This window comes from Danio rerio, chromosome 23 (genome assembly GCF_052040795.2).
Source record: "Danio rerio strain M-AB ecotype USA chromosome 23, GRCz13ab, whole genome shotgun sequence".
Classification (NCBI taxonomy): Eukaryota; Metazoa; Chordata; class Actinopteri; order Cypriniformes; family Danionidae; genus Danio; species Danio rerio.
Window position 1 is genome coordinate 22,228,473 of NC_141043.1, and position 12,148 is coordinate 22,240,620.

Consider the following 12,148-nt stretch of genomic DNA (forward strand, 5'->3'; position numbering starts at 1 on the left):
CACCAACAACATAAATATACAGTTAAGGTCAGAATTATTAGCCCCCCTTCAAATATTTTCCTCTTTTTTAAAGATTTCCCAAATTATGTTTAACAGAGCAAGGATATATTATATAGTATTGGATAGTATATCTGATAATATTTTTTCTTCTGGAAAAAGTCTTATTTGTTTTATTTTGGCTAGAATAAAAGCAGTTTTTAATTATTTTAAACACCATTTTAAGGACAAAATTATTAGTCCCTTTAGACATTTTATTTTTCGATAGTCTACAGAACAAACAATCGTTATACAATAACTTGCCTAATTACCCTAACCTGCCTTGTTAACCTAATTAACCTAGTTAAGCCTTTAAATGTCACTTTAAGCTGTATATAAGTGTCTTGAAAAATATGTAGTAAAATATTATTTACTGTCACCGTGGCAAAGATAAAATAAATCAGCTATTAGAGATAGGTTATTAAAACTAGTAGGATTAGAAATGTATTGAAAAAAATCTGTTAAACATAAAACGGGGAAAAAATAAAAAGGGGGGCTAATAATTCTGACTTTAACTCTATATGCTGTAAAAATATATATATATATATATATATATATATATATATATATACATTGTGTCCTTCTGGAGTTTTACACATTAAATTAATTTAGCAAACAGATTGAAGATTCTATAATATGATTGTAGGTTGATTTATTTTTTTTTAAATCCCAAAAGCAAAAATTCTAATTCTGAAACAAAACAACACTTAATAGTAATTTATTAAATGCAGTACTTATTAATAAAATATACGTCCTGGACTGATTAAGAACTCACAAAACAACAAAACAATTAATATTAATGCAAAAATTGATCCATAAATAATATGGATATATTTAGTGATATACTTTTAATCCTGCAGTTTATTTCTCTAAAATGCTAGGGTGCTGACTCTGGAGCAGAGATGTATAAAGTACTGGAGACCCATACTTAAGTAAAAGTACAAGTGCTCTATCAAAAAGTGACTTGAGTAGAAGTAGAAGTGCTCTTTAATCACCATACTTAAGTGGAAGTACAAAAGTATTCAACATTTTTTGTACTTAAGTATTGCAAGTAGTTTATTTCAAAATTTACTACTCAAGTACTGAAAGTAAAAGTACAAGTATTGTGTAATGTAGTTATTAAAGAAGGCAGTCAAAAGACATCATATTGTTTTGTTTATTTTAAATATCTTTGGGGCACTTGATTAAGCAGAATGAAAAGAAACATGGCTTACGATACTGTTTTTCTCTGTAAATAATTTCTATGGTACAAGAATTCACATCGTCAGGCTCTTTTACCAGAAAATCACTTCACTGATGAGATAATTCAGCATGTTCATTCATACTCTCTCTCTCTCTCTCTCTCTCTCTCTCTGTGCGTGTGCGCATGTGCCTGAGCGAGTGTGTGGTGAGCGAGTGTTGGGAAAGTGCGGTGAGTTTGAATGGTTCTCTTTCTAACTTTTCTTTCTTTGTTTGTTGTTTGTATAAGTGTGCTGTTGGTTAGTGTTTGTGAGTGTAGTAAGTTTACTCCCGGCGTGTTTTGTTGCCGGGAGGTATGGCGTCGTCAGGAGACGCAGATTGTGAAAGTTTGACTCGGCGTCATGGAATTAAAATCATGTGTAAGGCCAGTGTGGAAGATTGTATTCTAGCGGTTGGCGAAGTAGTGGGATGTTCATCGGTGGTTTCAGCTTCTAGGATGAACAATGCGGTTGTTTTGTTTTTGAACACGATAGAAAAAACTAATGAGATTGTGCAAAAAGGAGTGGTGATAAATGATGAACTCATACCTGTACTTCCTCTTAGTAGTCCATCCAGGAAAATTATTGTGTCAAACATACCTCCGTTTGTTTCCGATGCATGCATTACAAAAGAATTATCTTCTTTTGGCAAATTAGTTTCACCGATCAGGAAAATAGCTCTTGGGTGTAAATCACCCATGCTTAAACATGTGATGTCTTTTAGAAGACAAGTTTATATGATTCTGAAAGACAACAATGACGAATTAAACCTATCGTTTAATGTCAAAGTAGATGGGTTCAATTACACCATTTACGCAACATCCGAGAGCATAATGAAGTGCTTCGGGTGCGGAAAAATTGGGCATTTAATTCGATCGTGTACAAGTGGAGGTGAGACAGGTCAGGGAGACGTACAAGGCGAGTCTTCTGCGGCTGCGTCTGTCGCGGCTGATGCTGCGGTCTCTGAGGAGAGAGGCGGGGGAGGTGCGGTGGCTCCTACTATGGCAGAGGTAGTAGCAGGCTCGTCTGCTGTTCAAACCTCAATTAATTCTAAGGATGACACAAGTAGACAAAAGGCAAATTTTTCCACAGCTGGAACAGCTAAGGAAAGTACAGGTGAAGGGATAGTGGAAATGGAAATTGAACCAGAGCAAATCTTTAAAGTTCCTAATAAAAGAAAAAAAGTCAGTGAAAACAAAGTGATCAAACAAGCAAAAAAAGACAAGAGTAAGGCTGATTATATAATATCAGATAACGATGCTGATTCTTCTGATTCCAGTTCTTCAGTTTATTCCTTTTCATCGCAAAATGAAAGTGAAAGTCAAACACAAAGATATACGGCTGAGGGAATCAAGAAATTTCTGAGGGAAACAAAATTTTTACCAAACGTGGAGGCTGAGGATTATTTTGAAGATGTTTCTGCTTTCGTGAAAGATGTAAAGATTCTGACTAGAGAAGGTGCATTCATAGACACAGAGGTTTATCGTCTAAGGAAATTAGTGGGTAAAGTAAAGAAAAAAAACCTCCTTAATGATGAAAAACCAGATTTGGTGTAATTTGTTCTTGGTTAAGGTTGCAGTATTTCTGATTGTTTCTTTTATTTTTAAAACATCATTTACTATGAGGGTGTTTAACATTGGAACTCTCAATTTAAATGGTGCTAGAGACAGTCAGAAAAGAATGTGTTTATTTGAATTCATAAAAATGAAACGCCTAGATGTCACGTTTATTCAAGAATCACATAGTGACAATCTTAATGAAATAAACTGGAAGAAAGATTGGGATGGTCAGATTTTTATGAGCCATTTGGCTTACAACAGTGGAGGAGTAGCTGTTTTGTTTTCTAAGACAGTGTCTCCACTGTCTGTTGAAACAGAAGAAATAGTTAAAGGCCGTTTTTTGAAAGTTAAAGTCAAGTTTGAACATGCAACAATGGTGTTTTTAAATATTTATGCTCCTAATAAAGGAGCTGAAAGAATAATTTTTTTAAAGAAGTTTTGTGATGTTATCAATAATGTAGATTCAGAAGATTTATTGTTTTTAGGTGGAGATTTTAATTGCACAGAAAATGATAAAATGGATAGAAATCATTTAGAACCACATAATGCTTCGCAGAAAGAAATGAAGAATTTAGTACAAGTTTGTGATTTATGTGATGTTTGGAGAAATGTACATTTAAATGATAGACAATATACTTGGGTACATAGCAAAGATAACCAAATTTCTATGGCAAGACTTGACAGGTTCTATATGTTCAAGTTTCAAATAAATTATGTCAAAGATTGTCGTATAATTCCTGTTGGGTTTTCTGACCACTGTTCGGTTATTTGTAAGATTTTTGTCAATTCGGTGAAAGTAAAAAGTGCATACTGGCACTTTAATACATCACTTTTAAATGATGAAAATTTTAAAGAATTTTTTTCTGTTTTTTGGGAAAATTTTAAAAAACAAAAACAAATGTATTCTTCACTGCAACAATGGTGGGATTGCGGGAAAATACAAATTAAACAGTTATGTAAAGAGTACACTTTTAATGTTACTAAAGAAACAATGCGAGCAATGAAAGAGTTAGAAAAAAGTATAACAGAACTTTTAAATACAACAGCTTCTACAAATAATAGCACTGATTTTGAAGAAAGTAAAACTAAAAAAGATTTACTTGCAGATTTATTGAATGTAAAAGCAAAGGGTGCTTTAATTCGTTCTCGGTTTCAAAATATTTCAGAAATGGATGCACCTTCAAAATTTTTCTTCAATTTGGAAAAAAAGAATGGAAAAAGCCGATTAATACATTCACTAAAGTCTGAAACAGGAGAAGATATTACAGATTCTAGTAAGATTCGCAAATATGCAGTTAATTTTTATTCATCTTTATATAAATGTGAAGTATTACAGAGGGATGTTGAAAACTCAGTTTTTTTTGAAAATCTCTCTAAAGTTGATGATGAATCCAATGCAATGCTTGAGCTGCCTATATCACAAGATGAATTATATACAGTAATGATGAGCATGGAAAATGGCAAATCGCCTGGCATTGATGGAATTCCTGTTGATTTTTATAAAGTTTTATGGCCAGTGATTGGTGAAGATTTGTTTTTAGTTTTAAATGACAGTTTAAATAAAGGATCATTGCCTTTGAGTTGTAGAAGAGCAGTTATTACTCTTTTACCCAAAAAAGGAGATCTTCAAAAAATAGTTAACTGGAGACCTGTGTCACTTTTGTGTTCAGATTATAAAATTTTATCAAAGGCTTTAGCTGTAAGACTAAGTAAAGTACTGGACCAAATTATACAGCCTAATCAAAATTACTCTATACCAAATAGATCAATTTTTGATAATATTTTTTTAATTAGGGATGCGTTAGAAGTTGCTAAATTATTTGGTATTAATTGTGGATTGATCTCATTAGATCAAGAGAAAGCTTTTGATCGTGTTGAACATGAGTATTTGAAAAAAGTTTTAAAGGTTTTTGGTTTTAGTACTCATTTTATAAAAATGATTGAGGTAATGTATAGTAACATTCAAAGTGTACTCAAAATCAATGGTGGTTTAAGCGCTCCTTTTGATGTACAGAGAGGTGTTAGACAGGGTTGTGCTATGTCAGGAATGTTATATTCCATTGCCATTGAACCTCTTCTACACAGAATAAGAGCGGAATTAAAAGGTTTTTCTATACCCCACGGTAATGCTCAAGTGCAACTTTCAGCATATGCAGATGATGTTATTGTTTTTATAACTAACACTGATGATGTAAGAAGACTGGAATGTATTATTAACAATTTTAAAAAGATTTCTTCTGCTAAAGTTAATTGGGAAAAAAGTGAAGCACTTCTCATAGGTGACTGGAAAAGAGACCCTCCCTTATTACCTGGAGGATTAAAATGGAAGAGGGGTTTTTTAAAATACCTTGGAGTTTACCTAGGTGAAAGTGACTTTGTTCAACAAAACTGGAACGGATTGCTTGAAAAAATTCAAAGTCGTTTACAGAAGTGGAAATGGTTGCTCCCACAACTTTCTTACAGAGGACGAACACTCATTATTAACAATTTGGTGAGTTCCTCTATGTGGCATAAACTTGCTTGTGTTGATCCACCTGCTGGACTCTTACCAAAAATTCAAGGAGAACTGGTCAACTTCTTTTGGGACAATTTGCACTGGACACCTCAAAGTGTTCTGTTTCTGCCAAGAGATGAAGGTGGCCAAGGGTTGGTGAATCTTGTGAGCAGGGGAGCCACATATAGACTACAATTCGTTCAGAAGTTGTTGTATGGGCCTGAAAATCTCGTGTGGAGGCCCTTAGCTCAATGCATCCTACGTGGAATAAATGGCTTGAATCTTCATGCGTCACTTTTTTTGGCAGATAATGTGCATCTAGATCTGACTGGAATACCTTCTTTTTACAAAAGTATTTTTAAAGTATGGGGACTTTTTAAACATTCGCGGGCAGATTCAACAACATCTCTTTTCTGGCTGCTTGAAGAACCAGTACTTCTTGGCAGTCGCCTTGATGTAACAAAAGATGATACCCCAGGACTAAAAGAATTGCTTATTTCCAACAAAATGACCAAACTAAGAGACATTGTTGACAAGGCGGGTTTTGGACTAAGAGATGCAGAAAATGTTGCTTTATATATGGGAATTAGATCGGTGAGGTTTGTTACAAAATTTTTGAATGTTTTGAAAAGTTTTTTAAATGAAAAAGAAAAAAATTTAATTGAAGGTTACAGTCAAGGTATTATTTTCCCTAATGATCAAGATTGTTTCCCAGACATTAGACTTACACCTAAGATTGAAAATTCTGGGATTAATAGTCCATTGTTATGTTTTAAGGAAAATGGGAATGTTGATTTTAGTACAGTTAAAGGGAAAGTGCTTTATAAAAATATTGTGAAACTAAATAATAAGTGTACTTTAAAAGAGAGATCTGACACTGTGTGGAGAGATAAACTGTGTTTAGCAGAAGAAGAAAAACCAGAATGGAGATTATTGTATAAACCACCATTGAATAAAAGATCGGGGGATTTGCAGTGGAGAATTTTACACGGTGCTATAGCTGTTAATGCATTTGTGACTAAAATAAATTCTAGTGTGAGTGATCAATGTCCGTTTTGTTTAGAAAGGGAAACAATTTTTCACTGTTTTATGTATTGTAAAAGACTTGCTCCTCTGTTTGATCTTTTAAATGTTTTAGTTTCTTTACTTGGTTTTTTATTTACGAAACAATGTTTTATATTAGGTTTTAAATATAAAAGACAAAACAAATATAAATGTCAATTATTGAATTTTATTTTTGGTCAAGCAAAATCAGCTATTTATATTACAAGAAAAAATGAAATAGAAAAGAGGAATGGTAAAAACATTGTAGTAGTTTTTAAAAACCTAGTAAAATCAAGAATTATTGTTGATTTTAATTACTATAAAATGATGAAAGCAATTAATGTGTTTAAAATTGAATGGTGTTGCGATGATGGCTTGTGTTCTGTCATTAATGAAGAGCTGTTTTTTATAAATGAATTGATTTGAGCTGTAAATCAATTGTTAAATAATTGCTTGTTAATAAAAGGATTTGTAAAATCAAATCTCTCTCTCTCTTTTACACACACACACACACACACCTAAATGTACACTCTTACACATTCATACACTCTCACACACAGTTCTCACTCTATCTCTCTCTCTCTCTCTCTCTCTCTCACACACACACACACACACACACACACACACTTTTGTGAATTGTGGGGACATTACATAGGTTACAATTGTTTTTATACTCTACAAACTTTTGAATGCTCTAACCCCAAATCCAATCTCTAAACCCAACCCTTACAGGAAATTATGTGTAGTTTTACTTTCTGAAAATAAAAAAATATTTAGTGTGATTGAATTTTATACATAATGTCCACATAATTCACCATCTCCTCCTAACATCTGTGTAATACCGATGTTGTTATACATATACATGGGCGCACACACACAAACACGAAATTACACTCTTTTACACTCTCATACACACACACTCTCTCTCTCTCTCTCTCTCTCTTACACACACACAGACGCACACACAGGTACAATCACACAGTTTCTCTCTTACATGCATTATTCACTCACACACACTCACACTTTGGTAGTTTTGAAGTTTGATTGGTTAATACCACAATAAACAGGAGTTATGTCTTCTGGAAGCAGTCGTGAAACTAAACTAAACAAGCAAACTAAATCCTGTTGCACTAATTCACTTGATTTTGATTTTATTGTAAAAAAAAAGAAAAAAGAAAAACAGGAAAGTGTGTATAGTACTGTGTTAAAAGAAACTCTAAAATACTTTATGGCTTATGGCTATGGTTTAGTATTATTTTTTTAAAATTTTGATTATGTTTTTAATTAAATTGGTCTTGCACTTATTGCTTTTATATTGCATAAATATATTGCTTTTGTCTTGGTGTGACAGTTATAGGGTTATTTTTAATACAATTTTGTTCTTTAATACAGCAGTCACATATATGAACTGTACTCTTAATTTGACCTGCTTAAAGAAAGCACTCTTTCTGAATGTATCAAACAAAACTCATGCACAGAAGACAGCATGAGCATTTACAGCTAATAAACTCATGTCAATATTATACCGCCTGCTTTTTGAGCGCTGACAGGCGAGGTCTTATGATGATTGGTTATTATCTTCATCTGCTCAACAGAAAGGGCTTTAGAAAAGAAGCGCTGTTCACCCATGGCGGGAAGAATAGCCGGTTATCACAGGTAATAGACACAGTGGAGAAAACTACATCAGGCACGCTCGTGTCTGGATGGATCGACAGCTTTAACAGCCAAGAAAAGAGGGAAAGTTACCTTACAAACAGGCCAGCGGGTCAAATGTCCAAAGTGAGAAAGAGAGAGGCAGAGGTGAAGTTTTACAACATTTCTCCCTATAGTAAATTAGCGGCTCGTGTGCCGCCTTCACTCGCGCCTCCGTCCTCCGCAATAGTATTGCGACATCGCGCATAGGAGATAAATGACGTCATCACGTAATCACCGGTTATGACCTATTACTGAACTGATATCGATCATTTTGACACCCCTAGTAACGAGTAACGATGCATCACATAAAAAATCTATCGGAGTAAAAGTATTAAACTCATGGAAAATATGTACTTAAGTAAAAGTGGAAGTAGGAGAAAAAAATAACACTCCAGTAAAGTACAGATACTGCCTTTTAGTACTTAAGTACAGTAGTGAAGTAGTTCTACTTCGTTACTATACATCTCTGCTCTGGAGTGGTTTGAAGCTAAAAGATAAATCACACACAACAAACACTTTCACTGGTCACTTTTTTCACTCTTTCAATTGGAACTTGCAGTTTTTATTGAGCAACTCAGTAGTTTTCCATCATTATAATTGTTTTGATATTAACATCCCAGCCGCCACACGACCGACCTTCAACGTTGAAATATGGTTGAAATAAGGTCAGATGTGTTTTGAACGTTGAAATAATGTTGATAGAACGTTTAATGTTGAACGGTTGAAAAACAGCCTGCATATGACAAGGCTTCAACGTTGAAATGTGGTTGAAAATACGTCAGTTGTTTAATGTTGAAACAATGTTGAATGATAAATGGTTAAAAAAAGTTACAGAAATCCTTGTACAAATCAACGTTGACATTTTTTTATCATGGTCTGTATGTTGAATTAACGTCATGGCTTCACCCAATATTCAACATGTTTGGTTACCATGGTATCGGAGGACTCGGCGCACGCGGCCACGCGCAGCGCTTCACTTCACTTAATTACGAACACCTGACCTGCAGTGCAGCAGAATTCAGAGGTAAGCGTGTTTTTAGATGCTTTAATGTTTTATTTACCCCCCGATTTTGTTTTACACACAGTGTATCTTAAATGTGACTTGGTGTAGTGTTTCGAATTTTGAAGCATTTAAAACTTTCCAGTTTGTTTTTAGTCTTGTTTGCGCTCCGGTGACGCAGCTAACCTCAAGGTAATGTCAAATGTTTAACGTTAGTCTAAATGAGCGTTTTTATGGCAAATTCAAAGCGATAAACTCCAAACGCAGTTTAAAGTTACTGAGCAACGTTATAAAACAATATCCATTTTATACGCTGTATTATTAGTGTTATTATTACAAAGTGAACTGCTGTCGTTTCACTGTTGTTGTTGTTTTTGCTTTTAGACATGTAACTTACTCCAGAGACGCACTAACTTGCACAGCATTAAATGGAAAAGGCTTTGTCCATGTAAGTTTACTTTACCTTTAACAAAGCTATCTGTTAAATCTTCTTGGTGCTTTGGTTGGTGATTTTCTCTTTCTAATCTGTTTGTTTATTGATTGTTAGGCCATGTTGTGATATTATATTGTTATATTGATATTATTATTGTGAAATCATGTTGTGATGTTATACAATGTGACAGTATTGGGGAACAAATATGTATTTAGTGAGAAATTAATGCTTAAATTACACTTTGTATAGTAGCAGATAAAAGGTGTAATGGGTTTTAACTTTCTGATTTTTCTGGAAGGTCCAGTTGAGGGGCATCAAGAACACGCAGATAGCCTACCTGTGTCAGCCTGGACAGACTGCAGTTCTGCTACTCCATGCCAAGGCTTTTGTATGGATGTCTTGACTACTACTGTGTTCTCTAAAGGTATTACTGGAGCAAAACAACAACACCCGTTACAGTAAAATTTGTATTAAAAAAAATAGTGATACATGTGTAGCAGGTCCAGTACATGTGATGTCATTAAGAAGTTGTTTTTATTAAATGTCATTAAAACAAATAAATAAACATGCTATTTAAATAAATCTAAATATTAAAAACTTGAGGATTAAGATGACAAATGAAATGCATCATCTGTCTTGCGAAAAGGGTCTACTTAAGAATTCTGGTCTTTTCCAACTTAAAGGGATAGTTCACCCAAGAATGAAAATTTACTCACATTTTACTCCCCAAATGGTTTAAAACCATTATGAGTTTATTTTGTTGAACACAAAAGAGGCTATTCTGAAAAAAAAAAAACTAAAAACCTGTAAACATTGACCTCCATAGTAGAAAAAAATACTATAGAAGTCAATGGTTGAATAGATTTGCAGCTTTCTTCAAAATATCTTCTTTTGTGTTCAACGTGGTCAGTAAATGACGACAGAATACAAATTTTGAACTATCCCTTTAATTCTCTGTCCTACATGCAGACTTTTGCAGAAGTGCTACTCCTTCTAGAGTTTTTCTCAACCATGTCTAAAAAGCTTTAAACAGCTTTTACAGTACATATAATGGTTTACAACAACTTGTAATTATTAGATGTGTTGAATGTTTCATGATTCTTTACTGCAGCCTTGGTTAAAAAAATAAATAAAAGCAATTTTTTCGAGAATCTGAAATTTGAATTCTGGAAATGCTGGCACCGGTGGTAGCGAAGGGCTTCCTGACGATATCACACCTAATTCTTCACTTCTCTTAGTTAGGAATATTCAGATGGATGACTCAAAATTATTGAGTGTGGCGATATTATAGGACTAATTTGGATTCAATAAAAAAATAAATATTTGAATTTCACTTTGTATAATAGCTGATACCAACTTAGTTGTAACCTTGTATTTCATTTATTGCAGGTTTTCTGGAGGCTCCATTTGAGGGCATCAAGGACATACTGATGGCCTAAACCAGTGTCAGCCTAGACAGACAGGCATCTATTGCAGTTCTGCTACACAAGACCAAACTCTCTGCTTTTGTATGGATGTCTGACTAGTACGGTGTTCTCTAAAGGTATAACTGGAGCAAAACAATAGCATCCGTTACAGTGAAATTTGTGTTCATAAAAGATAGTGATATGTGTAACAGGTCCAGTACATTTGTCATAAAGGTAAAATCACAGTAAGTACTGTAAAAATAACTTGTTTGCCTTTGCCACAACAGGTCATGGTGTGTGCTTACTGCTCGTAGTAAACACACGCTGATCTGATGAGGGAGAGATATACGCAAACACAATTGTATTTAATGTTTTGTTTTGCCTCACTAAAGTGTTGTTGGAGCTTGGTATGTTCACAGTTGAAATCACTGAAGTCACATGGAACGTTTTGACAATGTGTTTTGTGCCTTATCTTGACAATGACCATCTTGGGACCATTGCTGTCTGTAGAGGATGAGGAGCATTTAATCTAAAATATTTTAGTTTGTGTTCTAAAGATTAACAGGACTTGTGGGATGACACAAGTAATTAATTACAGAACCTATATGAACACTTAATGTGACATGTAATAGTGAAATAGTGGTCCTACATTCACAAATGTGAGCCATTATTATAAGACCCATGTGAACATGCAATTTTTATGATACTAATAATAATAATGGAATAACAAATTGCTTTTACTGTTGTGTTTGTGAGAGAGAATCAAACCATATATTCTACACATTTTCTTGATGATTTACTGAAATATTTGTCTATGTTCCACTGTCACAGGTGCTCAGTTTTGCTGCAGTAATGCTAAACACAATAGATGTACTTTATACAAAAAAAAAAAAAAAAAAAAAAAACTAAATATTTAGCATGCAGACCTGCAAAGTGAAGGAGTAATGTCAGGTTAAGATTATAGCATGAGTTTTCACTATTGTGAATGTGAAGCCATTCATTCACAATGAATTGGAATAGCAAACCTCATTATTAATTTTGTAGGAAACTCACCTGGTGTTTGAGAAATAAATATGTATTTAACTGCTAGACTGATATAGATGTTTTAGTGTTTTACACTTGATTCTTTGTCCCCAGTGCCATCTTTTACCTCTATCTGTTTCTATCAATCTATAAAACCTCAAACAGATGTAATGTATTTCACTTGTGATTCTTAGTTGTGAGTGATGTTTTTTATTTTATTTTTTTACTGCAGCCACTTTAA